Source organism: Pleurodeles waltl, chromosome 1_2 (genome assembly GCF_031143425.1).
Source record: "Pleurodeles waltl isolate 20211129_DDA chromosome 1_2, aPleWal1.hap1.20221129, whole genome shotgun sequence".
Lineage (NCBI taxonomy): Eukaryota > Metazoa > Chordata > Amphibia > Caudata > Salamandridae > Pleurodeles > Pleurodeles waltl.
In genome coordinates this window covers 340,111,514-340,136,840 of record NC_090437.1, presented here as the reverse complement: position 1 = coordinate 340,136,840, position 25,327 = coordinate 340,111,514, and positions in this window count along the sequence as shown.

Below are 25,327 nucleotides of genomic sequence, written 5' to 3'. Positions count from 1 at the left end.
CACATGTAACTTAGATCAGTAAATTAATTTAAATCAATGCAAGTAAGATTAATTCATGTTCGCTTAATACTCATAATATATTCTTCATCTTTACTGTTTTTCTAAAAATAATACTTTTGATATTAATTCATGTCAGTAGTTCACTAGAATATAAATGTAGGACATCTTTCATGGCAAAAATCGATGTCCAAATCAAATGGAGGTCACAAAGTCCGCCATGTTTCAAATGTGTACATTTTTTAATTTTATGTTAATTTCTCTGTTAGGCTTTCAAATGAAACTTGTAAGTCGCCATGTGCTAACATGAAACTTGTAAGTCGCCATGTGCTAACTTCTATGCCAAGAATGTATTAGTAAAATGTAATCTCTATCATTACTTAACATGCTTATAAAAAAAAGCCACAATTATTTAACACATTATTTTACATATGCACCTGTCTGAATTATTATGTCTTTATACATCACACGTGGAGTAGAGGAAAAAGTCAGGAGTTGAGAAGATTTGTATCAGAAACGTTGCCTGTAGTGTGGTGCTAATGACCTGAACTGTCTATCAACCACCGCCCACTATACTTTGAGTGTGCCCTTGTCCTTATAGCTCTGACTTACTGTGAAGAAGAAAGCAAAGTGTCCAGCCCAGTTATCATGAAATTAGCTACCTTGAAGGACAACCTGTCACTCAGAAAACAGAGTAATGTTGGGTAAGGCAGGGGTAAAGGTATTGCTTGATTAGGACTTGTCATGAAAGGGCAGAGGTTATTCCTCCAGGATAAACAAACCTGCTGGGCACATACATGAAAGTGGCTGTAGATCCTGACTTGAAGGCCCATCCCGTATGGGTAGGCCATGCTCCAGGGATGCAGGCTGCCATGAAGAAGGCAGATCCGATTCTCTCTTGGTTTTCCCTTGGTTGGCCAAATCAATTGAGGGAGATTGATGATGCCCCAGCTTCTGTCTCCAAGTCCCGATCCCAGCAGCATGCTTGAAAGTGGAAGTCAGACAGCAGTCATTCAACTGAAAGGCAAGAGTTGGGAGAAGGCTTATGTGCGGCCTTCCCTTGGTTGATAAACCTCAACACAAACATTGTTTGGGAGACCATGGGTGAGAGAGGTCATCAGATCTGGGAAAGAAAAAGAATGTGTGAAGCCACAACAAGGTCCACTAACAAAGTGAGTGCGATGGAGCTCAGGTGTGCAGGGTAGAAGAGTAGGATCACTGGGCAAGATATATTTTAGGTTGCAATTTTGAGGAGATAGGCAATAAAAGCACAGAAAGCAAATAAAAGGATGTACTGATACTAAGAGCTGGCCAGTTCCTGAACTGCAGATGAGAGCCTGAGAGAAGGGGTGGTGGCTGGTGCAGCACATTGATTGTGACATAATAGAGCAGGTCAGGCTTTAGGAGAGAATGTTGCCTATTGACAAGATGGGTTAAGATACCTGGGAATAGGTTTGAAGAAGCAGGATGAAAGGGGCAGAGCAAAGTAAATTGTAAATGAGGTGTCAAGATGGGATTTGGTTTGCAAGCTAGGAAAATAAAGAGTTGCCCTCAGCAGAGGTTAATGAGCATTAGATGCTGCACAATGGGGGAGAAAAATGCCCAAGAACACATAGATAGGGGAAAAAAAGAGAAAAGGTGAGATGGGAATGGTGGAGAAGATGAGTAATCAGAGAATGCCAAAAATGAAGTTCACAAGTGATTAGGAGCACTTTTGCTAGCAATCACAAAGAACTGAGACGTAGTAGAGATTTCAAATTCTTGTGCTGGGAGATGCAATATAAAGAAGGATGAAAGTGGGAAAAGAGCAAGTTGGTGCTTATGTTGAAGTGACCCACAATTATTGACATTTGGACTCCCTTTATTTTGAAACTTACAGCAAATTGTAATAAGGAAAGTTCCCAAATAAATTGCAGATTTGAAACAGATAAAGAGAATCCAGAAAACCCGCTTCATCTTTGGAATCTTGGATATACTTTGGTTTGATGAATATTTTGTTCTATCAAAGAAGGAAGGCCAGTCTGTCTTGGAGGGGGTTGAACAATGTAGATGTAGCTGAGTATCTGTTAGGAGTAAACAGTTGGTGCTATAAAGGGAATAAAAATACACAGAAAGGAGCAGTTAGTAAAATTGTTTTTCCATTGGAATGTAGAAAAGTAAAATAAGTGAGTAGATTGATCATGAGGGTATTCAGGAAGCAGTAATAAAAATAATTTTACTTAATGAAATGACTGTGGCTTCAGGCTAAAATGGCAAAAAAGAAAAGAGATGTTACTGATGTGAAGGAAGAGTTGTGGTCTTTTTTAGAAGGTTACGGCAGGGTATGTAGAGAAAGTTGTGGCAAATGCATAAGGTAAAGAAAAAATAGACAAGGAAGATTACTTGCCCAAAAGAGATTTGGTGTATTTTGTTGCAGAGGATTGAGTGGTAAATATGAGTGGTGCATAATGCTAGCCTACTTTCTTGTTATGAAATCCATAAGTTCTTTGTTTGACGAATATATGCTGAAAAAATGTTCCTATATGGAAAGAAGCACATCCTGTTTTGGAAGGGGCTGGAAAAGAAGCTACAGCCAGTGAATGGTCCCAGAAGGGATTACACACACCAAGTAAATTTCGAGTACCACATATGCTCTTTCTTGTTTGCTGACCTCAATGGGTTAGAAGTTTGGCATGCTCAGCAACACTTCTCTGTCGGACAGGATACATTTCTGACAGTAGGGCAGACACCAGGCAAGTTGGTCAGCAAGTAAAAATGGAGAAACTCTCTTTTGCAATGTAGCAGCTGGTTGGAAGGGTGGCAGGTGACAGGTGACTAGAAAGGTTGAGAGGAATTATTGCAAAGTTTGGCTTTTTACCCACATCAGATGAGTGCAAATAGTTGATGATGAGCTGATAACACAGTATGTTAGTAGAAGCCGAGAGTTGATCAAAAATGTTGTGGTGAACAGGGTTGGGTTACCCTGTAAAGGCAATCAAGGCAGTACCTGATGAGTTGGTCTGATAAGTCAGTGTGTAGGCTGGTATTTTGACTGTTTTTGTGTGTGTGGTTTATGGGCTGGTGGGCCCGTTTTTACTGTCGATTTCCCTCATATTAAAAAAAACATTTTGTTTCATGCTAGCTGAAATCCATGCAGTCTTCCATATCTTGTAAAACACACATACAGTGTGTCTTCACAAGTTCAAAACTGCCCCAATTTGCAAACATGATTTGCTTTTTTTCGGGCAGTGAAAAGCGCGACAGGGCTGTCCATGGGGGCCCCTGCACTGCCCATGCCAAGTGCATGAGCAGTGCAGGGGCCCCAGTGGGGCCCCCAGAACCCCCTTTCCGCCAGCCTTTGCATGGCAGGGCTACCGCCATGCAAAGGCTGACAGAAAGGGGACTTGTAATCCCCAGGGCAGCGATGCAAGCAGCGCTGTCCTGGCAGATTGAGACCACCGGCACTGCCAGGCTGTCGAATGGCGGCAACCTGGCGGAGTTGGCGATCCGACTGAGGCAGCTCTGCCACGGACGTAATGTGAAGGCTGGACCGCTGCTTTGGCAGCGGTTCCGACCTCCACTGTGGCCCTGGCGGTCTTATGAGTGGCAGGGTCCTAATGAGGCCCTATATATCCTGGTTAAAGATGATGATATTGAATATGTTTTTTTTAGAATGGGCTGACTGCTCAGTGACTTACTCATACATGGCTAGGGCAGTAGAAATTGTGTAGGGGAGCAAGAACGGTGCAGCGTAAATTAAGTGTGATTTCAAGTCTGCTTTTCACCTGTTTCCAGGAGAAATGAAGTTAGGTCCAAATTTGTTTAAAGTTGGGTATTTATATTGGGCATTAGTGGTTGAAAAAGAGGGTTTTGAGACCTGGCAGCCCTGGTCCAGTGAGTTGGCCAGTTCACCAGAGAATTGGTAGGACCCAATGAGAAGATGACTGATAAATTTCTACTATATTGGATTAATTGGTCACTGTGAGCTCACTGATGAAGGCTACTTCTTTAATCAAGAAAAACAACTGAATTTTTCCTCAATTTTATTTTGAATTTCGAAACTGTATTGTATTTGCCCCTTGTAAGATTTCTTAATGGTCGCAACCAATACTACCACCAATGGTAATGTCCCACTGACAAAAGGTTTTGTGTTACTGACTCCGAATTTTTTGTACCACATTACTGAATATGAGGTCATGAACGTCCAGGTATAGAAGGAGATTCTGCAATTTATCCAATAAACGCTGATTGTGGGCATTTATGCCCACATGTGATGCTTCCTTTCCACCCAGGCAGCCTCACCACCCGTGGAACTCATTTATATGTGAGTGCCCCAGGTGAATGCGATCGACCAAAGTCTATTCTATTTTACAGAACGGGCAGTAGTTGTGAAAATACCCTCAGAAATAAAGAACATCCTTAACAGATCTATTATGGCAGTTCTGGCAATGGCCAGTGGGACGTCCGGTCCAGACCCACTTGGTACTGGGCCCCCTCTTCGTGCTTCGGGATCACTGTATCACTCACCCAGCGTAGAGGGTGCCCATGTGCAGGGGACTCACTTTTTATAATCAATCTCCAAAGCCCACGCTTCCCTGACTAGTAGAATCCACTTGACAGCACTGTGTAAACGGAGCTAATAATTGAGTGTGCACTGAAAAACGTTAAAGCTTCATCCATATTGGTGACATGCATCGCAAACAAGAACAAAACATGCAAACGGTCAGCTAGGCTGAGTCTTTCTTTCATTTCTAATTTAATTTTTCTTGGTGAAAAAAGGTAGCCACTTCATTGCTCCAAATTACTTAAGTAAGATAATTATTATAGTTTTCCATCATTGTAGGAGATCAAAACTTCATTGTATTTCGAGAACAATAGGAGGGAGACACTAAAGACCTCGTTGCCTTATTGATCTGGCTATCATTTGCTACTACTGAAATATTCAATGTCGGTATTTATTTGTCATGACACTGTTAAGTGTGTCACAGTATGCATTTAGGAGTGTGCGCATGTGCCCCAGAAGTCTACACGTAGACATTTTTCTGCAGCGTGCTGTGGAAGATTGCCTTTTTATATCTCTCCACACAGATGCGTGAATGTTGCTCTTAGCAAATCTGGTATCGTGCAAAGCTCGGGGCCTCACAGCACATTAGGCAATATGTGGAACTCGCAGAGACTGCGGTGGCGTCACACTGCCTTTCATCAGTAAACACGGCAAAATTAATTTCGAGCCCACTTAACGTTTTTGAGGATAGAGTTTCTCCTATGAGGCATTTGCGTGAATCCCTCTGTAATGAGATCCCTTTCTGTCAGGAAAATATTTTCTCTTCTTTTTTAATTTCACAAGCATCAACAGAAATGTGGTTGTCGTTTTTATGCTTACATTGACTGGAATCATTCCAGTACTGGTAAAAAAAGAATTTGTTTTGCTTAAAAAAAAATAGATCGTGCAGAACTCACCCTGGCATGATCCGGATTGACACATTCTGCTAGATTGCTCTGTAGTGGCAAAATATTGCTATTTTGTATTTGTTTCCGTTTATATGGTTTTACAGCTTTGACTTCTAAAAAGTCATGTTATAGAAGATTCAGAATCAGATTATAATAAATACTCTGTTAATTTTCTATTCAACGTTAAGGGCAATTTAGAGTTTAGGGGAATGCTAAAACGGAAAATCCCTTGCTTCGTTTAGAGGTCAGGGAACCTCTCGATTATAGGTAGCAGGACCACATTAGGCTCCTCTGTCAGAACCCTTTGATGCGGCAACCTGGCAGCCAAAGGACCACAAACTAACAGTGGTGGTAGTCCCACCCTTTTTAAGGCAGAGCCCCCACCACTCATTCTCCATGTCCAAGTTGGCAAGTGACAGACTACAAGGAAAACAGAAAACAGCAACTCAATGTGCAAGGAGAGAAAAATCATGTACATCAAGCCCTTACATTTTTTTTTTCTTTGTTAAACAAACTCTTGCTTTGAGAGTTTGATTGAAAAAAACAAAATAGAATACCGATGGGATCAATTAAGCATGGTGCCTGCTCAGAATTCATCTGTAACAGCAATCTATCCGGTCTACTGGTGGTTGCCTTTTGCGTACAGAAATCTCCACCATGCAGGTGGGTATCTCAAAGTATGTAGAGCTGTACATTTGCTGAAAATCTGTTCGTACCAGTTTGATCTCTTATTGTCCACTTGCCACTCTGAGTTTATGCTCCAGACAGCCTCACAACAGACCTAAAAATAAATTGTTTGTTTCAAAATTTTAGGAAATTCAATTCAAAACTCACATATTCGAGATGTATAACAATGGGTAGGCAAAGTTAGCCCACATGGTTTGGCAAAGTTAGGAAACCTCTATTATTCCAAAGGCAAGCATTGTCGCTTAATTTTACATGAGGCAAAGTTTATTTTCACTCAGCATCCAATTCCCTGCCACTGTATGTCCTGCCCAGCAATGTGACTGCCTCCGTCGCCTGAGGTCTGGCAACTTAGGCAAGCAGCAGCTTAGTGCTGCATTCCTCTGCCATGTTGCACACTCTTCTCTCCCTGATTTGGATCCTACCTTTGGGATGGAACGGTGAGAGCTTATGTCCTGGGAGGTACGCCAAAGCGTCCTCCAGAAAAAGCAGTTCTGAGGCAGTCGGTGGGCGTTTATCTGCAAATCAACACTTGGGGTCCTCCTCTTTGTGCTTTTCTGTGCAGCAAAACCCACTCTGCTACATATCCTTATCTACATGCTCGTGGAGATTGATGTAATGCAAATCTTGTGATGATTATGTCCCATTGTTCTGCATTGTGGGCAGGGTTGGCGTTCCCAAGGATTTTGGTGCCAAATAAATAATAAGAAAGAACCTAAAGGGGGGGGGGTTCATGTCAATACCCCTGGGGTTTTTAAGGCAGGGTCCTGAGGTGAAAGCAATGGCCCCCCTTGGTTTCCAAGGGCAGTTTCCAGCCTAAGCAACTGGGGGCTTGTCTGGTAATGCCCCACCTCTGCACATGAATTCGTTTTTCTGAACCATGGGTTTTCCTCTATGATTTATCCCATTTTGAGCGGTCCTCAAAGAATCCTTAAACTGTTCCTAGAAAACTACAACAATTGTAGGTTTTTAGGAGTACTCATATACATAAATCATAAGCATGGAGAATTTCCACCAGCTGGAACGTTCTGTATACAGAAATCTGAATTTCCATATTCATATTTTTGTTGCTTTACCATGAGGAAACTACTTTTTCTCCTGGGGAGCCCCTTCTACTACACCCCATTAACAATGAGGGTCTTTGCATCACATTCCCACCATAGAAATGCAATTACTCCAGCCATGGATAGAGGGAAATTTGTAAGTATTTCCGGAGTGGGTGTTCACATACTACTACTGATAGGACCAACTAGTAGCTTCCACAATCTTGCCCCTGACTCTGTGTGTGATTGTAGACATTCCACTGTACTTGTGAAATGTCCATATTAGCAAATTAGTTAGCACTGGGTAAAGTGTGCTAATCTTAGTTCTGTGGATCAAGATTTAGACTATGCCAGTGCAAATTCATTTTCTTGTGCATCTAGATTGAGTTTACGAGTGTAATTGCATTTCTGAACTGGACTCATGATGCCTAAATGGTAGGGAATGAGCCTTCAATGCTGACAACTAGATTTGAGACCGGGCTGTTTGCATCAGCTCCAGCTTCTTTTATCTCAGTCGGTAGTTGACTAGTATCACCCTATCACAGCAGAACCGCAATGGATTACCACATCCCTCCAAAAAATGGCAATACCTTTTGTTCATAACATGATTCAATGCAGATTGGTATTTACAAAATACATTTTAGGATCAGACTGTGACTGAATATGCAACATGAAACTCTTGCTGGGTAAATTGTTCAATTAATTTAAATGTGAATAGCTTGGATACACTGTGGTTCAACTACAAGAGGCACACTTCCAACTCGCTCAGGGAATTTACACAACCTTTTGGTTTTGGTGCACAGGGACAGAAGCCTAGTACTAGCACAATGTCAGTACAATCTTCGTCATGTTTCCTTGGTCCATAGTTGTTTCCTTTAATTTTTGCAGAGTTTTGGGCCACTAATCTCCAGGGACCACTCAAACTGCAGATCTGGTTCTCCTGAAGATCACCACTTTTGGAACGATCAGAAAAGGGAAACTCCCCTTTGTCTATCCACCCATTGACCCTACAGAGTCGCCCTCCTTAGACCCTTCAACAGAGCCCTGGCTAGTAGCAGCAGCGCAGGAGCTGGGTATATTTCTTCAAGGCTTCTCTGTGTAAACCTAAGCCCTGTGGCCTGCAGCAATTAGGCACCTTTATCCATGTATATATGTTTATTAAATGTAATGTTCTTGAACTTTAATGTTTAGCTATTGCTGTTGTGACCTTTTGTGTAGATTATTGAGCTCGATTATTAACAAGGGATTGCAGACCTTAGAGGTATACCTATGTTATGTTTTCCTGTAAATGCTCAAGGACATTTAATGTAAACAAGATTAGTGATTGCAAGAAGGATGGTGAGTTCTGTTCACTTAGAAGAACTCCATCCCTCACTTCTTCTTCTTGCTTTTCCATTGGTGCGACAATCTGGGTCAATACACACAGATTGCAATCAGAGAAGCCTTTGCAGGTTTCACCTGAAGGCCCTGCACAAGAGTTATCACACAACCTCTCTCCTAGGAGGAAAGACTCATCCCAGCATGATTTGCTAATGCTTTTGATTAAGTTTTAAGGACGTATTTGAAGTGAATATGGAACTTGACTTCTACCAGCCGTCCCTTTTATGAGTAAAAGCTGCCCTGTGGGTCACTGAACTTCTGCTAGACTTGAACCTGCCCCCACCTCTTGTTGAAGATAGTATCCCGAGTGAGAAGTCGGAATGCTGCCCACTTGCTCAAGGCCCAGACTAAGCTAAAGCAGTGCTGAAGCTCTGCTTGCCTGCCATGTTGCTGCCCTCGCCCACTGTGAAAGTCCTGGCCAGCTGCAAAGACAAAGATGGAGCTGCAGAGAGTGTAAAAGAGGCCCAAGGATGCTATACCCCCTCTCCATGGGATGGAGGCAGCTGTCTCATCAAACTCTTACGTTGATGAAATTCTGCAAAGCCTCCCCAACCCCAAGTCAGCGATAGAGATGTACTGTTGACATTTTTGACCCAGGAAGTGTAGCTGAGACAGTGGTGCCTCAGCATGGCAAGCACACCCTTCTTTGCATTAACTTTCATTATTTCTATTCATATGCATTTTCTTCATTATTTCCACTTAAGCCACCATATGTGATGGCCCAATACACAGTTAGCTAGTCAGGTATTTTGCTGCCTGGATTCAAGGACCCTCGTGGGACATTCAGAGTTCCATGTAGTCTTGGACAGTTCTCCCAGTGTGCCCATTGGCCCCTGAGCTAGGTTTATCACCACGGTCCTTCCCATGTATGAGTACAAACATTAAGCTCAGGTCCTCTTTCCTCGTAGGGAAACATGGAGGACTCTGGGACAGATAGCGGGGGCTCAGGTGATGTGGAAGAGCAGACCCTGCTGTGGTGCAGCAGTATTTGAAGATGCCGTGACTGTGCAGAGACTTTTTTGGTTTTCCGGGTCTTTTTCAACACCCTATAAAACTATGCCTGATATCCCTGCAACACATAATCCCTGGTGTGGAAATGCCAAGCCAGCTGGTGGGGTATTTTCCCGAGGAGTACCACTCAGGTAAACACATTTTGAAGGCACTTTCAACTGCGGGCTGCATACTGTGGGAGTTGACCAGGGACTCTGAGGTCCTTGTCTTTTAGAGATCGCCGTGGCCTCTGTGTACTTACTCACTTTGGGGAATCCAGTCTGGAATAGAGGCTGGTAGTTTTGCTTCCCCCTACTAGTTTTCACCTGCAGAGCCCAGCATGCCTAGAGCTATTGGTTAAAACGGCAGTACCTTCTCGAGATGTGAGGCTCAGTCATGGATGGCATTCTTGTATTTCATTTTAGCGTCACAGTTTGGCTAAGCACCTCTACACAATACACTAGGTACTTACCCATTTAGTTTAATATGATGCTTTCATCAAATTCTACATTAAGTGAAATCGTATGAACAAGTGTTAAAAAGTGAACCACAACACATCAGGAAGCCTAAAATCCAACTAATATTTAGTGCAAAATAACAGACAGCAAAGGAAAAATTCAAAAGACAATTGTCAGCCCAACTGACCAGGGCCCTTGCTAGACAATCATCAGTTGGAGCTAAAAGATAGAAAACACATACAATCGATCTAGTACATATACAATTTCTCTCAATACAAGTCAATGTACCACAGCTATGTGACAGAAACCTATTATTCTCAATGAAAACGTATATCTAGTGTGCAGATGTCAGGATATTCCCTTTAAGGAAGAGAGCGATGGTTGTGAATGGAGATATCATTCATACACACAATACGATCTCTGTTATTCTCACAAAATATCGCTCCCTTGCCAGGTTTGAAAACAAGGTTATGCTACTGAAAAATGTGAAATGCACAAAATGCTGGCCCTGCTGAGGCCTTGAGCGGTTTACCAAAAGTGCAATGCCATTAGACACTTCAAGGCATTAGAAGATCAAATTAATATTTGGTAACCAGTTGATGCATCCGTAGGCACATCCGAAATTACATATATGGTTGTTAGCATTACTTTTCATAGCTGCATTTGGCCATAATATATACAGATGTTAAGTACGCTTTCACACTAGCCAGAGAGATTTTGCTCATAGAATAAAACACTCACTGATGGAGCCTGCCCAGGTCCCTCTGGGGTCACTATTTGCAATGCACAAAACACACAAATGCTATATTTGTGTTTAATATGAAAATACGTCAAATCATGTATTTAAATCGAAAGCAGTAGAACACCTGCGTCTGTGCATAAAGCTGCTATTAACTTTGAAAGAAGAATACAATTGGTAGTTGTTGTTCGATCCACCAACTAAAGTCGCCAAACCAATAGGAACTATAAAGACAGCTTAATAAAGTGCATATGCATTACTTCAGTCCCCCAAACATGTTCTCTTAAAATAGGTAACAAGGCAAATGTCAAGTTCTGCCAGGCTCCACCAGAAAGTAAGGGCCAGCTCTGCGGTATGCTGTCCATGGTGCTGCATGGGTGCATTTTCCAAGCACTCCTTAAATATTCAGACACTATTCGCAGGGTACACAAGCAATCACCATTTTGTGGCACTGAATTTCAAATGCCGCTGTCACCGAACCATTCGACTGCAGCACCACATTCACCACAACACAAAAGTTTATCTTGCTGACATAATTATACCGCATTCCAGCTCGACACACAAGACACGCCACGGGTTTTCAAACTAAATGCCAGCCCCGCCCAGGCGCTCGCCATCCTGCATATAGGTCACAGGTATATAAGCTGGATCCACTTTAGCAAGTGGACAATTCTCGTGTATCATAGGCAGATGTAAATCCACATGACCTTCAACCCGACAACAACCACCATTTCTCTCAAACACATTGCAAAGGCAAGAAGCTTTCATCTTCATCCAACACTTTGCTGACGCACGTAAACCTTAAAACATGTCACCTCTGTTGTTTTACATGAGTCCTTGTAACGCTGTGGGTATGCGTTTTTCTTAGTCTGAAGCATATGACGTACTCCAGTAGTTTGCAGAGGCCGTTCGGTGAATGATATCACTTTGAATCTCAAAACCCCAACTGACATTATCCAACAAACATTCTAGAAAGTGCATTATTGACGACTGCTCGAGATGCAGGACTGGTCAAAGAAAACACTCAGTTTCACAATATTTTTGCAGTCGATATTTGGACCATGATATTTTTGTACAATGATTTTCTTCTCATTACGTTCTGGTAGAAAATATCATCCTTAAATCAAAACTGACCCCTAGTGTTTTAATCTTATCTTGAATTTGAATCGCAGTACTGTTTACCCCATTCCGTTGTTTAACTGTGTTGTTTGCCTGCAACCAGGTACTCTATTTTTACAGCGTTGATACTCAGCCACCTTCAGTCCTCCTTGTCTCCAATGTTATGAGAGCGTTACCACGTTTTGAACGAAGTGACAGCGGAATATGTCCATTATGACTTCGCCGATATTGCACTATTTCTGCCGAAGGGAATATTTTATGCATTCACTGCTGTTTTTACTCCAGCATAAGCCTACATTCTGATTTCGTTATTGAACACTTTAGTGTCAGTCATTAATTTTCCCAACAGTGTACTCTCAAAAAGCGGTCTCAAAAAGTGAAAACATGTTACCTCTGACCAAGGGCAAGGTTGTGAAATGTTGGTGTTTCTTGGTTAATAATGTGACACAGTGATGCACTGCATCATAATTTCACAGGCGTTGATTCCGATTCAAGGGGGTGTGGCAAAACCTGGCACACCTTTCAACATGTTATTGGCTTTGTTGCAGGATATTTTGCAAAAAAAAAACAAGTAAAGTCATAGTAGAGGTTGACTTGAACTGACAATAAACGGGCCAATTGAGGAATTTCTCACCATGTTGTGAATATGGGGTGCACGAAATCAAGCATGTGTGCCACACTTTTCTTACCATTGTTTTGGTGACACATGTGTTCACGGCTGGCCTGGTGGTGTTTCATCACTCTTGGGATCAATTCTCAAAATATACTTGAAAAATCAAATCTACTCTAGCTCATGTATACCAGTCTCCTACACATGGGTGTGCATTTATGAGGTTTGGAAATTCACATACATTCCTAGTAGTACGCTTAGTAGTTGCACCAGTCACAGCCTTAAAGGCATAGTAGGCAGAATGTCACTCCAAATCCGAAAAGTTAGAATACTTCTGGAATGAGGATATTCTGCCAGGAAGAAGAGCTGGGTGCTGTAGGAGGGACTGCCACTATGCCTGTTGCTTTGTTGTGCTGGCCTGTGGCTTGCTGGTTCTGTCCCGGGAGCGAAGAGACTGGACTTTGCTTTCTACATCCTTCTTTCCATGGTTCTCCAAGGGCTTGAACTGAACTTGCCTCCTGTTAAGAAGTCTCAGGGACATCAAAGACATCTTCTGCCAGTACCTGGGCTCTTCTGCTATGTGGAGTCAAATGCACAGAAGAACTCTGCAAGGGGGAAAGGCTGCACACAGTGCCAATGAACATCAATTTTCTTTTTTTTTGTATCTCTGCTGATAAATATGTTATCATGGAGAAACCCCTTCCCTTAGACCCTCATGAAGTTTAAGGGTGTTAAGTTCCTCGTTTGTACTTGTCACCCACATTCTCTGTAGGACACCCTCAAAAGGCATACTGTTGGGAATGTCATGTGACATGTTCCATTCGGTGTTAGTACCCCTTTACAAAATGTTACTTACTGCTTGATTACAAGTATAGGTGCTATATATTGCACCTGGTCAATAATCATACATGAGATTCATTATTTATCAGGTGCAATAATAGCAACTATGATGAGTTTCTGGGGAATACCATGCATATTTCAGTGTTTCATGCACCAAAAATGTACATGATACGGTAAATACCGCATTGCTTCTTACCATAAAATGTTGGCATGTTTGACCTAGTGAAATTGAAGATATGTTGAGTTGTTTAATGCATCTGATAACTATTGAATGGATTAAATAAAACCAAAATCGTAACTCCGACCAATGTGTAAACAGGGGAGTAGGCATGGGTTGGAATTTAATGAGCAGCTTGTATTCAGGGCCTTAGTGTAGAATTTTGCACAGGATGACTAGATCCTCCTGTGTAAATGTTTCTTCCCTGTGAGAAAAACAGTTTTCTTTGTGCAAAAAGAGTTTTTCCTAAACCTCCACAAAATCTGGGGATGATCCATTGCTCTTGCTCTCCTCGAGTAAAACTCTGACCATTTCCAGAATGTGAAGAGGTTGTATCATAGTTTGGGATTGCCCACTGTTAGAGCTGACAGATCCTGGTGTGGTTTCCCCTGTCTTTTTAACTTCTGACCTGTTTTTGATCCTGTGCTGAATTTCATTTTTGCTGGCTTGAGGGCTCGGGACACTTTACCACTGCTGACCAGTGCTTAAGTTCAAGCGCTCTCTGTCTAAATTCTATTGGTGATTGGTTTATCCAAGATTGGCCTATTTGATTTACTAGTAAGTCCCTACTATAGTGCACCATGTGTGCCTCAGCCTGTAAGTCAAATGCCACTATTGGGCCTGCAGCACTGATTGTGCCACCCACATGAGTAGCTCTGCAAACATGCCTCAGACCTGCCACTGCAGTGTCTGTGTGGGCAGTTTTAAACTGTCATTACGACCTGGCAAGTGCACCTACTTTCCTGGCCTAAACCTTCCCTTTTACTACATGTGAGTCACCTCTAAGGTAGGTCCAAGGCAGCCCCATGGGCACGGTGCAATGTTTTTAAAAAGTAGGACATCTCTGGTGTGGTTTACATGTCCTGATAGTTAAATAATGCTAAGTTTGTTTTTCACCTATTGCAAGAACTATCTCTCCCATAGGGTAACATAGGTGTTGCCATGGAATATCTTTTAAGTGTAATTACTCATTGGGAGCAGATAGAGATATGGAGTTTGGGATCGCTGAACACACAATTTAAAAATTCATCTTTTGGTGAAGTTGTTTTTTAAATTGTAAGCTTGAAAATGTCACTTTTAGAAAGTGGCGATTTTCTTGCTTAACCATTCTGTGCCCCTGTCTGTCTGCGGAACACACATCTGGGTCATAATGACAGTGGGTCTGTTTGTGAATTCACTCTAGACAGTCACACAAAAGGAGCTGATGTGCCCTGCAGATCCTCATGGTTCTTCCTGAGCTAGAGTGGTGGGAGGAGCTGGCACTTACACCTGATTAGAGCTGTGTCTGTCTTTACACAAAGTAATCTCCAACCTCATGGAGTGTGTCTGGGCCCAAGGCAGGAACGGCAGGGTCTTGTGCACTGCAAAGACTTTTCTTTGAAAAAGTACTCGACCTCTGACTCCACAAAGTTAGAACACTTCGGGACTGAGGACATTTTGCCAGGAAGAAGAGCTGGATGCTGTAGAAGGGAGTGCCACTCTGCCTGTTGCTTTGTTGTGCTGGCCTTCAGCTTGCTGCTTCTGTCCAGAGAGTGAAAGGACTGGACTTTGCGTTCTACATCCTTCTTTCCATGGTTCTCCAACGGCTTGAACTGAACTTGCCTCCTGTTAAGAATTCTCAGGGACATCAAAGACTTCTTCTGCCAGCGCCTGGGCTCTTCTGCAGAGAGTTCTAACTTGCCAAGTGTTGTCAACTCCACTTCAGTCCCTGGACCCTTAGAAGTGTAAAATGGTAATCTGATGAAGAAAATCCATGCACCGATGAGCCACAGGAGAAAAATCGATGCATTGCCTGTCCCGCTAGTGGAGAATCAACGCCGCACCTGTTTCACATCGGCGCAGCACCCCGCAGGGCGTCAATTTGGCATCGACCCCATACCGCAGTAAGCAACCTGAGGTTGCATGTCTGGAAATCAAAGCATCACTTTTTCTGTGAGGAAAGAATTGATGCATCACCTCCCCTGCCAATAAGGAACTAATGCATCTCCTCTCCTGTGAGGAAAGAATCAACGCATCACCTCCCCTGTGCTATAAGGAACCGATGCATCGTTATGCTTTTCAGCGCCTCAACTCCCCTGTGGCCTGCATCATCTTTGCTTTTGATACATCCTAGGTACTTTGTGCTAAAAAGATACAATCATTGATTCCCATGAATTAAGACTCATTTCCACTTTTAAAAAGTGATATCTTTACTTGTGTATGTTGGAATGTTGTAATTTTGGTCTTGTTTTACTCAGATAAATATTGGGTATTTTTCTAAACTGGTGTAGAGTACATTTGTGGTGTTTTCACTGTGTTATTGTGTGTGTATACAAATACTTTACACATCATTGCTCGTAAGATAAGCCTGACTGCTTGAGCAAAGCTATCAAGGTGGTTAGCAGGGGCTGTCATAGCTGTGTGGCTCCCTTACTGTGACTAGAGTGAGGGTCCCCACTTGGACAGGGTGCAAACCACTGCCAAATAGAGACCCCATTTCTAACTTCCACAAATGTACATGTTTGTGCGCATTCCCAAACTTTGAAGGCACATATTGGAAATGACCCTTCCTCAAGCGTTATCCCCAAACATTTTGCCTTCCTTCTATGTTTCTGAGTCTCCTTTTGTTGGTTTTATGACTCTGTACACTTTACCACTGCTAATTAGTGCTAAGGTGCATGTACTCTCTCCCCTAAAACTTGGTATGATTGGCTTATACTTGTTTGACACATTTAATTTACCTGCAAGTCCCTTGTTATGTGGTATACCATATACCCATGGGCTGTAAATTAAATGCTATTAGTGGGCCTGTAGCGCTGATTGGGCTACCCAAAAAAGTAGTCTTTCAAACTTGTCTCAGGCCTGCAATGCAGTGTCTGTATGTGCACTTTACTGCCACATTGTCTTGGCAAGTCAAACTACTTGCCTAGGACTAAACTCCCCGTTTAGTACACCTACATCACCCCTAAGATAGGCCCTAGGTAGCCCTGTGGGCAGGGTACTGTGGAAGTAAAAGGTAGGACATGCACCTTTATGTTTTACATGTCTGAATAGTGACAAACAGTTTATTTCATTTTTTACTACTGTGAGGGCTGCTCCTCTCAGAGGATAGCATTGGGAATTACCTTATATTTGTTTAGGTGGTAATTGCTGATCTGAGAGGAGTGGCATGAGAATGTTTGGAATGGTAGTGAGAAGTTCCGCTTACCAGTGTAGTTGGACTTTACATTATTATTTTAGAAATGACTTTTTAGAAAGTGGGCATTTCTCTGTGCTTATAACTGTAGTGTTTTGCAGCCTGACTCCAATCCACGACCAGGGTAGAGTGACAGCTACACTTTGTACGTACATTCCTGACAGACACAACACAGAAGGGGCTTGGTGTGACAGGAGAGTCATCTGCATCCATCTGCATACTGATGGTCTTCCAGGGCTGGGAGAGAGGGTGGCGGGGCACACTTACATTTGTATAGGCTGTGTTCTGCCCTCACAGAAAAGGCCAATTTACCCCCTACTTATATATGGAGCCAGGGCTGCTGGGGTGAAAAGGGCTGTGTTATATGTGAAAGGTTTCTTTTGAAGTCACCCCTTGAACAAAGATATTTTGGATTATAAGTACAGGTGCTCGAACCCCATGTTTTGGAGCCCTTTTAGAACTGGGACTGAACCTCTGTCAGAAGAACTGCTGTGCTGCAAATAAGAACTCACCTGGACTGCTCTTTTATTGTGGCCTGTCTGCCTGCTTTCTTTTGAGTGGCATAAAGGTCTCTCTGAATTGCTTTTCTGGGGTGCTCCCTGACTCTGTTTTTCCAAGGCACTGGTGTGCTTCCAGAAGAGACCGCCTTTGGAACTACTTGCTTGGTTGGGCTATAAGAAAGACTGCCACCTTATTACAGGGACCCAGATGTGCTGGCCTGGTTGCTGACCCTTCTATGCCCTATTCCCAGTGTTCTCCAGATGCTGTGGGCCTGCCCCCCTGTTCTTGTAATCTCAGGGCACCAAAAGATTAGCTGAAAACACATCTGCCTTCGGACCCTACCTCTTAGGAGTCTAGCAGCAGAATGCTAATTGAGGAGCCACAATTGCCTGCTACTCACTATTGTTTCCCTAGGTCAATACAGGGCGAGAGCTGCTTAATTTAAATAGATAGCGTGTGTAGGGCGCTTCTAGCTTCAGAGACATTGGCTGTTTTTCCCTAGAGCTGCCCCTCCCACAAAGGAAATTGTGATGTGCAGCAGTCCTGAGCAGGTTGTCGTGCAGTGGCACCCACCCCCTGCAAGCATTGTTGGAGCCAGAAAGAAGCCATCAGGCAGTTGCTGGGCAATGCAGTAGTGCCTCAAGCCCTGCAAATCTGCGTGACAAGGGCTGTCACCTCGGATCACTGAAGCTGCTGGCCTCCTCTCCTCTCCCAAGGGATTCCCTGCCACCAAGGTACTGTATGGAGTGCAGCAACACCCACTTTGGAGCAGAAAAGGTGGTTTCCATCCTCAAGGCCACCAGTGTCTCTACCCGAGCCTTCCTCTAGCAGCTGCACTGTGTCCCGTGGGCAGTTGCTCTTCCTTGATTTGGCCAGTGGGATACCTGGGATGGTCTCCCTGTCTTCACCCTCATGTGTGTGTGGCCCCCCTCTCTTCTTTGTGTGGGACTGCTCCCCAAGATGGGCTTTACCTATAAGAAAATCCAATTGTTGCAGTGTGCACCACGTATTAACTTGCCATAATTTGCCTAATAGATGTGCAGGTACTCTGGCAACCTGCCCTCTGATATCCACTATAAACTCGGTAGTGGACGCCCATAGTACCTACTGTATTTGCCGTGATAGGGGCACGGGTGTCCTAGCACCCAGTGAGTGGATTCAGAGATTTGCATGTCTACACGGCCAAAACACATTATGCATACTAACCTTTGGGGATTTTTGTGTTTTAGCCACTACCCACTGCATTCTATGTGTTTTGGTGTTATATGGTGATTATTATGTCCTCCAGCCCAGAGATACAACGTGACATATATGTTCCTGTATTATGCTACAAACTACTGTGTTTCCTGGTATGCAAATTCACTGATGTTAGGGGAGTGACTTATGGTTCATTTACTCATGTGGTACTGTCTGTGATGATACTCATGCTTTATTACTTCACGCCCTACTGTGGTTATGCAGGTTGCTCTGATACCTGGACAGTACAGTATTTATGAATCATGTCATTTTGGTGATATATATATATACAACATAAGAACATATTTATTTTATCTAATTACTTGTGGAGTTTCTTTTGTGGTGTAGTTATTGTGTCATTGGTGTGTGATGTGCAAAAGGTTTACACATGACCGTTGGAGATAAGCCTGACTGCCCTGTGTTAAGCTACCAGAGGGTGAGCACAGATTATCTTTGGTGTGTGCCTGCCTTGCCCTGAATAAAGTGGTGGACTCTGCCTGGCTTTGGTGCATTCCCTATCAGGCATTTGCACTGTGGCACAACATTACTCCTGCATCATTAATGTCATGAGTCAGGAGGTGTTCAACCTCCTGAGAATTTCTATTTTGTAGTGTGAATTATTGGTATGTCAATAACACTGCAAAATACTGAGCAGGTCGCAAGCAGGTGATGTGCAAAAATACACAATGGTTTGCAACCTGGCAGATTATACATGAGTGCCTACATTTTTAAAATAACTACCTAGTTCGGATATTTACAAAGACATTTTTACCACATCAAAATATATACCCTTTTAGTTGGAGAAAGGGACAGGTTCTCATGTGAGCATATAAAGAAAGAAATCCATATCTCTAGTCATAAATCCCTCTTTTTTTAGGATAACCATTGTTAGAAATGGCGTCTTTGGTTGGCAGTCAGGTTACCCCCTGTCCAAGCAATGACCCAAACTCCAGTCAGGGTAAGTCTCACACAATCCAAATTATCCTGTGCCCACCCACTGGTAGCTTGGCACTGAGCACTCAGGCTTAACTTAGAAGGCAATGTGTAAAGTATTTGTGCAATAAACCATGCAATAACACAGTATAGCAAAACAAAAATACACCACACAGTGTTTAGAAAAATATATAATATGTATCTGATAAGATGCAGGTCAAAACGACTAAAATGCAATAAGTATATGTTGACATATCACTGTAAAAGTGATATAAAGTGTCCTTTAAAAGCAATAAATGTCTCAAGCGCAAAGTACCTGGTTTGCATGCAAAATCTCCACAAAGAACCACAGAAGAGGAGATGCGTGGAAACAAAGGGGTGTGCGTTGATTTCTCAGGCCACATACGGCAATGCGTTGTTTAGTTTTCACGCAGGGACGGCTGTGTGCCGATCTCCAGCACTCGGTCGTGGATCTACTTCGGGTTGCAGGGTTTTCAGACACCCCGGGGACGATGCGTGGGTTTCCTGCACTGGCAAGACGAAGTCACAGGAGCTGCGTCGATTCGGCGGGCGTTGCATCGAAATTTCTAGCACACGGCAGGTGCTCCATCGAATCCTCTCTGGAAGTCGGGCTGTGTCATTTCGGCTCGGCTGTGCGTTAATCCAGTAGGCTGTGCATCTAATTTCTGGTTGCTACACTGGCACTGCATCAATTTTCTCGATGCAAAGTCGTGCTGCATCATTCCGGTTTGGCGTGCAGTGAATTTTTCACTGCGGTGCAGGCTGTGCATCAATTTTTTCCACACAAGGCACAAGGTGTAGAGAAGAAATCTTTTTTGTCCTGAGACGTCAGGGAAAAGGAGGTAAGCTCTATCCAAGCCCTTGGAGAGCACTTCTTCACCACAGCCAGAGAGCAGCAAGGCAGCAGGATAACAGCAAGGCAGCAGTCCTTCACAGAAAGCAGTGAGGTGAGTCCTTTGGGCAGCCAGGCAGTTCTTCTTGGCGGGATGCCAGTTCTGGTTCAGGTTTCTTCTCCAGAAAGTGTCTGAGTTGGTAGGGGCAGAGGCCCTGTTTAAATACCCAAATGTGCCTTTGAAGCGTGGGAGACTTCAAAGAGTGGCTTAGAAGTGCACAAGGTCCGCTTTCAATTCAATCCTGTCTGCCAGGGTCCCAGTAGGGGGTGTGGCAGTCCTTTGTGTGAGGGCAGGCTACTGTCCTTTGACATGCAAGTGTCAGGCCCTCCACCCTCCCAGCCCAGGAAGACCCATTCAAAATGCAGATGTATGCAAGTAAGGCTGAGTATCCTGTGATTGGGGTGCGTCTGAGTGAATGCACAAGGGAGCTGTCAACTAAACCCAGCCAGACGTGGATTGTAAGGCCAAATAGATTTAAGTGCAGAGAAATGCTCACTTTTTAACAGTGGTATTTCTAAAATAGTAATATTAAATCCAACTTCACTAGTCAGCAGGATTTTGTATCACCATTCTGGTCATACTAAATATGACCTTCCTACTCCTTTTAGATCAGCAGCAACTTCTCAAACAATATATCAGGGCAGCCCCAATGTTAGCCTATGAAGGGAGCAGGCCTCACAGCAGTGTAAAAACGAATTTAGGAGTTTTACACCACCAGGACATGTTAACTACACTGGTACATGTCCTGCCTTTTGCCTACACAGCACCTTGCCCTATGGGTTACCTAAGGCATACCTTAGGTGTGACTTATATATACAAAAAGGGGTGTTTTAGGCTTGGCAAGTACTTTTAAATGCCAAGTCGAATTGGCAGTGAAACTGCACACACAGGCCTTGCAATGGCAGGCCTGAGACAAGGTTAAGGAGCTATTTAAGTGGGTGGCACAATCAGTGCTGCAGGCCCACTAGTAGCATTTAATCTACAGGCCCTGTGCATACATAGTGCACTTTACTAGGGATTTATAAGTAAATTAAATAATCCAATTGGGTATGATCCAATGTTACCATGTTTAAAGGGAGAGAGCATATGCACTTTAGTACTGTTTAGCAGTGGTAAAGTGTGCAGAGTCTTAAAAACAGCAAAAACAGTATCTAAAAATGGAGGGAGGCAGGCAAAAAGTTAGGGGTGACCACCCTAAGGCTGTCAGGTCTAACAACCATGTAGTGAATGTAATGAAACAGGAATAAATAGGGCAAATGTTGCACCTATGAACACTGGCACCATGGAGAAACACCATACCAGTACTCTGGATTTAAAAGTTAATTCCCAGTGGGGAATGATAAAGCCACACTTTTTGCAGCTCAAATTACGCACGTAATTACCAAATCCATGTAAATTAATACTGCAATTTATCAGCTGCCATGCACAGGTGGTGAATGGGCGCTGGGAGCCAATGTGGGTCCAGTGGTGTTCAGGGTGCCAATGGACAGAGGAGGCTCGATTCAGAAAAGACAGGTGCAGCTATGCCCTCAGCCCTATGCCCAATCTTTTTTCAATTTTACAGTCTGGATTTTTTTGTCTGGTAAAATTGTGCCTGTGTTCCAGCACTCAGAAAATACGGGTGCAGATACACCGGGCCAGCTGTGATTAGGAAAAGCAGTATCCCACCTAGGGACATCACTCCACCTGCCCCATGCTCGTCATCCTGCAATTTTACTGTCCCGATTTTTTGGCTGATAAAATTGGGCCCCGATGTTTCAGTAGCCAGAAAATATGTGTAGGAACACCAGGCCAGCTGTGATTAGAAAGAGCAGTATCTCACCTAAGAATACCCCTCTACCTGGCTCATAATGGACCCTACAAGTCAAAGACACAATGAAAATATAGAACAATCAAAAATATGTTTGAGGTGCATCAGATCAATCTATCTTGATAGATCTACCTTTGTATTAAAACCTTTAAGTTTTTTTCACTGATCCCTTAAAGAAACATCAACAGAAAATGCCTTTTACTCTGGATGGTAAATACAGTCACCACTTTGCATTGCTTTGCACTGGCACAGTGTCTTAATAAATTTGGTCCCACGTGATATTTTTGAAGGAGATTTGGAATGACAGGCCTACTTCATATTCATCATGAGGTTATTCTCCTAGACCAGTGGTTCCCCACCTGTGGTCTGGGCACACCTGGGAGTCCTCAAAGGTTCCTCAGGGGTCTTTGATTGCTTAGAAAATTAAATATTAACATATTAGGTCCCCAGCTTTCAGTAATGACTAAGTGGGGGGTTCTCGGATTCCATTAATGATTCAGTGGGGGTCCCTGGGCTACAGTAATAATAAAATGGGGGTCCACGGAAGTCAAAAATTTGGGAACCACTGCACTAGACAGTATATTTACTCAAAGCTGATCTAGTATGACCAATTTAAAGACCGTGTGTACCTTTTTTTGTGCAGTTGAACTCAAAACAGCCAACAATTATAATACTGCTCCTCCCTCATTACCATTTTTAAAGACAAAACATGGAATTATTTTCCTAAAATTCCTCTTCACGCTTAGCTTTAAAAATGTGAGTGAAAATCAATAAAACATAATAATCCCTCCCTGTGGACACCTCTTACCTATTACTGTGTACTTTGCTACCGTCATTTCTCGGCCTGCAGTCCCATAGTAAGCAATTTAACCGTACTCACAGAAATGAATAGCACACACTTTGAACATATTGTCTAACTTCAACAGTAATTGCAAAAATGAATATGAATATGAAATTCTTGTCAAGTGTCCATCTATTCCTTTCTCTCATTTGGTATTCATTTTCCGTCTGTTTACCCTTCATGATGTTTCTTCTGTAGTAATTCAGTTTCACTCAGTTATGATTTCTGACCGTTGGAAGATGGGGTTCAGCAGTGTTGTTATGTTATGTTACACAATTTAGAGAGCGCATGGCTACCCTCTGTTTATTTGTCATTCCTTTGCCTAGCTGTGGATCTTTTTCAGGTGTAGTGAACTTCATTTTTTTAAACTCGCTAGTCTACTTTTGAATCACGCATCCTGTACCAAGACTGTCTATCTTTGATATATCACATATCCCAATTTGTGTTTTATTGAGCTGTCCACAATTTTTATTGCATTGTGACACGTTTTAAATAAATATATGAAGGGTTGGTGACGTGTAGGGAGGAGAATCTGGGTACTTTCTGCATACAAAGAGACAAGGGAGCACTAAATTTGCTTATAGTCAAGACTACGTAATTATATATAAATCTCATGTCTTCCCTGTATCGCTAAAGTGATGTAATAAGACAAGTCCTGTTTTGCGTTTTCCTGTCCGCATATATTCCCCTACGGAGTTGATAATGTCATGGTCCACGGCTGCTGTACAAAAGATTTGCAATGACAAATGCACTCGTTATCTGTAACCGAACAAGTCTTGTGGGAAGCATCAATCCGTGCCGCCTGGCAGTTTACTGTAGCACCAGTGATCATAACATTTTTTTTATCAAAAATATTAAAACGCAGAAGCAGGTTCTTACTTGTTCTTTGACTTAGACGCCTACATTATGAGTAATAAGGTATCTCTAAATATTAAGAAAAATAATTTATTTGTTGTTACAGAACACATACAACATAACATCGAAAAAAAGGTTTCTAAAGTAACACATGAATAGGAATTTTACAACTTACATATTTTTAACAAATTAAACATCATGTATGAGCCGCAGTTCTGCACTTTTTTGGACCTCACATACTACATCACTCATGATATGTTAAATGACATCTTTGATTACATCACTGATGACTCCTCCAAGGACATAATTCCTGACATTGTACATTACACTGTTTAAACCCTTAGATCATTTAAAAAAACGAAGTTAGTAGGAAATCATCTTGAATCATATGCAGATAGGAATAACCGTGTGTGTAAGTGTGTGTGCACAGAATAGAAACTCAATAGCTCTGGAGCAGTCAGGTTTAGTGTGGTAAAAGTTATATAGTGCACAGTTTACCAACAAGTAATCTTTCAAGTGCAAGCAGTCACCCATGTTAAACAAGACAGAGACTGAGTGCACCTGGCATGAGTTGCAGAGGCACATTTCCAAAATTAACAGCTGTAATCAACCCAACCAAGGGTAGGTCGCTCCCCCTTCCTCTGCAGCTCCTCCAGCTCCCCCAGGTTCCTGAGTTCCTGAGACCCACCTCACAGTAAGTACCCCCACCTCCCAGCCCCTCGCCCTGCCCCGCGCTACTCACCCTCTCTCCTGCTCCTGCTTCTTTTCCTCCTCTCTGTCTCTTCCTCCTCGCTCCTCCTCTGCAATCTTCTTCTGCACTCTTCTTCGCCCCGTCTTCTCTCTTTTTCTGTGTGCTCCTCAGCCTCTCCTGTTGCCTCTCTTCTTCCTCATCTTGCTCTGTGGTCTTCTGCCTTCTGCTCTTCGTCTTCTTTATCTTCTTTGTTGATCTTCTGTTCGTCTGCTCTTCTGCGTCCCCTGCATCTTCCTCTGTGTTCTTCTGTTCTTCTGTGTTCTTCTCTTCTGTTCTTCTGTGTTCTTCTGTTCTGTTCTTCTGTGTTCTTCCGGTCTTCTGTGTTCTTCTCTTCTTCTGTGTTCTTCTCTTCTGTTCTTCTGTGTTCTTCGGTTCTTCTGTGTTCTTCCGGTCCTCTGTGCTCTTCTCTTCTGTTCTTCTGTGTTCTTCGCTTCTGTTCTTCGGTGTTCTTCTGTTCCTCTGTGTTCTTCGCTTCTTCTGTTTGTCGGTCCTCTCCGACTCCTGTCTCTTCCCGCCCCTGTCTCTGCCCTCCTGCTCCTGCCTCACCCCCCTCTATCTCTCCACCTATCTCTCACTATCACCCACATCTACCCTTTCGCTACCTGCCTCCCTCACTCCTCTACCTATCTCTCCACCTAGCTCCCTCACTCACCCCCTCCTCCTATCTACCTATTTTTCTATCTCTCCACCTATCTATTTCCCTATCTCTCCCCCCCGTCCCGACACCCCCTCTGTTACCTATCTCCCTATCCTCTCACCCTACCTCTCACCCTCACCCACCTCTACCACCCCCCCTCCCCTATC